The sequence below is a fragment of the Sorex fumeus genome, unplaced genomic scaffold (genome assembly GCF_029834395.1).
Source record: "Sorex fumeus unplaced genomic scaffold, SorFum_2.1 ptg000024l, whole genome shotgun sequence".
Taxonomy (NCBI): Eukaryota; Metazoa; Chordata; class Mammalia; order Eulipotyphla; family Soricidae; genus Sorex; species Sorex fumeus.
In genome coordinates, this window is record NW_026606081.1 from 6,897,632 (window position 1) to 6,902,294 (window position 4,663).

Consider the following 4,663-nt stretch of genomic DNA (forward strand, 5'->3'; position numbering starts at 1 on the left):
AAATCAAATAAGATAATGTTATAGAACAATGCTTAACTAGTATGTTACATTACACTAAGGCATTTATTTTTAAATAAAATTAAATGGCTCAACTACCATAAAAATGCCACCAAAGTTGAGAAATAAAATGCGAATCCAAATCATTAAGGCTGGTTGGAGTCTTAGGAGTTCAGCTGTAGAGCCATTGTCTATGCTACCTTAGTTTTACAATGACATTTTCTGTGTGCAACATTCACTTACTGGAGCTTCATCTTCTCTCTGAATGGGTTATGGATACAGGAACCAGCAGCCATGAAATTGCAGGAGGCCCCTAATAAATACTACCAGTTAAGGAAAATAGTGTGCACAATTTTTTTTCAAATTTATTTAACAACAAATGTAAAGCAGAGCATTACACTGAAGCTACGGAAATTCTTTTAATTTTTAATGGAACTGTCTTCATTTGGGTAGACAAAAGGTGAATTTGATTTCTGTGAAAAATGCAAGTGTTGTGTGTGTGAATCCTTTCATCTATGGGTCAATGGAAAGATCAAAGGATACTTGTGTTTATACCCATTTGCTCTTCCCTGTCAAAAGACAGGCTACAATGACTATATTGAACGAAAATGAAAAGGGAATATATATATATATATATATGCATGTGTGTTTATCTAAAGATATTTTGCATATTTGCTTAGATTTATTTAATTGACATGTTTTTCATATATATTAAAATATGTCCTAGAAATAAAGAGTACGTTTTATGAATGAAGATAAAAATTCTTGAATTGTAAATATTTTTAATGGAAAAAACCTCAGATTAAAACTAACAAATGGTTAGTTCTTGATAACTGGGGGTTATGCTTTTTTCCCCAGAGGTGGAAGTAAAAAGGATTATTAGAAAGAAGAAGGGTAAGACATGGCAAGGTAACTCCCTCCCTGAGGAAAAACAATATAGGACTAAATTTGGATTAAACTATTTTCAGTTCCAATTATTTAAATCTGTACCAACTAATTAAATGCTTTATTATTTTCTGTATTTTTTACTTATCACATAAGTGTATACTAGAACATGATAGCAGTAATTATCCTGATATAAAAATTAATATTTGGTATTATATAATTTTATTTTCTAAATGCTCAAATAATGATATATATCCATGGAATCACAAACATTTTTAAGGCTTTAAACTACGTGATTAGGGGATTTTTCCAGCTGCCACACATCCCGCCAGATGCTTTAGTCTTTTGGTTTACTCCACTGTTTAAAAATGAAGAAAATTATTCTGCAGAAGTGCCGTCGCCTGCATGCTGATGGTTTTCTCTAGCTGTGCCATAATGCAGTTCATACCCATAAAACCTCTGCTGGCCAAAATTCTTTGCTTGAGTTTTAAAATGCTGATGATAACAAAGACGAAAAACTATGTTTAGTACTTGAATTTAAAGCTGACTAGCTCTATTACTTATCTTTATTCAGATGAAAATACATAGCACAATTATAAATGATGACATTAGCAATAAGGGTCAAAAATATTTATAAAAGATGTGAAACATATAGCACAGTGATAAATGGTGGTTTCCAAAAGTCATGAAAGAAAACTGTCAGCTTTTACTTCTAGTGAGTGCTATAGATGTGAAAATATATATTCATAATGAAAACTTAGATATCTCTGCTGCAGACATTTGTAATACAAATAACCTTTTCATCAAACATATGCACAAGGGATACTTTAAAACTCAAAACACTTGTCAAGATAAAATTAATTTCCACTTGAACTAAGCTAATGTGAATGTCATAAATGCCCTTTGGCAGTTTAATCAGAAAATAAAAGATCATGTAAGATGTAAATTTGAATACATAAAAATTATCTACAATGTCATCTAATGTTTTAGTCAACCTATGTTAGTAAGAAACCTAGCAGTGTGATCTTGGGTAAGTCATTTTATTTTAGGTCCTCTTATAAATGACTGAGTTGTGAAAGTATAATGAGGCATGAATTCAATGATTATAAAAATAAAGCAAATTTATAGTATATTTTATTTATTTGGGGGGAGATTGGGCCACACACAGTGGTGCTCAGGACTTATTCCTGCTTCTGCCCTCAAGGATCACTCCTGGAAGAAATTAGGGGAATCCAACCAGGATTCACTGGGCAAGGTAAATGCCTTAATCCCTCTACCAGTGTTTTGGCCCCATAATATGTTCGAACATTCTGAGAAATGTCTAGGAACTTGAGAGCTGACCCAGGGATTAAGGTGTGTTGCTTAAAGACAGCTGACCTTAGTTTAATCCTCAGCTCCACCTGACGCATGAGCCCTATCCCATAACACAGTCACACAGAGTTCAGAGTATTCCTTGAATACAACTGGGTATAACTCAAACTCCACCCTTTAATAAATAAATTCTTATATCTAAATAGATATATCACATATGTATTTTCATAAATAATTATTACTTTTCCTGGGTTTCATTTTAATACTACTGTTTATACATAATTGTTAATATTTAACAATGATTGTAATTCATATAACATTCCTAAAATCAAATAAATATTCCACACAATATCCCTTCCAAAATAACATGAGCAATATTTGATTCAAAGTTTAAGATTACTGTTAAAATTTTTTAAATTGGAGGTCTGTGTCAAGCCGCATATGACAGTCTCTGTTCTAAGTCGGCAAGAGTAAGGCGTACTTCAAGAGATACCAAGTGAAATTTAAAGGATGGAGGGAGGGCAAAACCTATTACTATGCTCAGAAATGTTTGGTAGTCCAGGTTAAAAATAAATACAACACAATAAAATACAGGATGATAGCCCCTGTAACTGAGACATCATTTGTCAGATTGCTTGTTGTCTTATATAAGGGGATATGATAGTTTGTACAGTGTTTGCTCATAAGTTTCCTAATTATGGTGTGAAGGTTGGCCTGACAAGTTTTGCTGCAGGTATACTATTGGCCCAAAGGCTTCTCAATAAATTTGGCATGGACAAGATTTATTAAGGTCAAGTGGAGGTCACTGGGGATGAATATAATGTAGAAAGCATCAATGGACAACCTAGTGCATTCAACTGTTATTTGGATACAGGACTTGTCAGAACTACTACTGCAAACAAAGGTTTTGAAAGGAGCCACGGATAGAGTTCAGCTTCTCAATCCAAACCAGTGCCAAATCAGTACTAACCGATTCCTTGGTTATGACTCAGAAAGTAAGGAATTGAATGGTGAAGAATATCGGAAACATTTTTGGGACAGAACGTTGCAGAGTATATGCGTTACCTAATGGAAGAAGATGAGGGTACCGATAAGACACAATTTTCTAACTCCAGACACGATGGAAGAGATGTTGATGAACACTCTTGTGGCTACACAGGACTCCGCTGTCTATGAGGAGAAATCTAAGAGAGAAGTTACAAGTAAAAGGTGGAATCATCTCCAAATGTCTTTGCTCAGAAGAGAGATCATATAGCACAGACGAGAGTAATTTTCTTTAGAACTCAAGAAGGGGCTGCTGAGAGCTAAAATCAAACCATGATTTTTAATGGATATCTTGTGAAGACAGTACTAAACTTATTGACAAAGCAGGAAAAAATTATTGTAAGTGATGAGTATTTTACCAAAAAGATAAATTTAAACAACTGCTAATACTTTGGGATGATTATAGAAAGTACTTCAATACTTTACACATACGCAAACCTGGCTGGTGACTTCCAATAATTGCTTCTTTTTTAGACTTCCAGAAATCCTAAGTGATCCTGGGCAACTAAGATATATAGTAAGAGAACACATATACATTCGTCTTTGGCCCCAAACCAAACAAGCAAATATGAAAGCCCGAGTGAAATAAAAGTTTGTCAGAATTTGTTAAACTGTGAAATTGGATATAGTTCCATTATGAATACAGAAGAAGAATTTTATTTCAATTTGCCAAACCACTCTTTATAGAACCTCATCAGAGTAAAATTCTTGTAGCGAGCAAAAACATCATGTTCATATCAGTAGAGACAGAATCAGAAATAAATTCTGAAAATTTTCCAACGTCAAGGATCATAGGAGAAAATTAAATCTTGTTTGTTTTGGTGACTCCCAGTGGTACTCAGGGCTTGCTTCTGCTCTGTTCTCAAGGATCATTCCTGATGGTGCTAAGGAGACCATATGCAGTGCAGGCAAAAGCTCCTTACCACTCTACTATCTCTCTTGATCCTCAAATTAAGATGGAACCAAAATACAAAGCACCAAACACTGGACAAAAAGTCATTTTTAAAAAAACATTATTTATGGGCAGCTTGGTAGGGATAGCATTTAATCTGTATAGCATTTTGGGTAAAGTATCTTAAAATGTTTACCTTAAGTATCAAATACTACTGCTACTAATACTAATTTTACAATTAAATATTAAAAATTTTATGGGCCTACAGATTTTTTGACTTATCTGGAATCTAGTGTCATAGTATGATAAGCAAAGTAGCATCTAAGGGATGAAAATAATACTGAATATGCATGGTTTATCAGTTAGTTATTTTTGTAACCATTAACAAGAGTAGGATTTAGTAATAAATGGATGTATAACTTGAATATTATTTTCTCTGAAAATCTAGTTGCCTGTCTCCTAGCAAAATTGTGCACTTTTTGTTTTAGTCACAATTTTATTACCACTTCTCTAACTTTGCTTTAAAATATGATT

General features: G+C 33.3%; 1 pseudogene; it reads left to right on the top strand.

Annotated features, from left to right (window-relative positions):
• The first annotated feature begins 839 nt into the window (after positions 1–839).
• Positions 840–3,501, top strand: LOC130023690 (60S ribosomal protein L5-like; annotated as a pseudogene).
• The last annotated feature ends 1,162 nt before the right edge of the window (positions 3,502–4,663 follow it).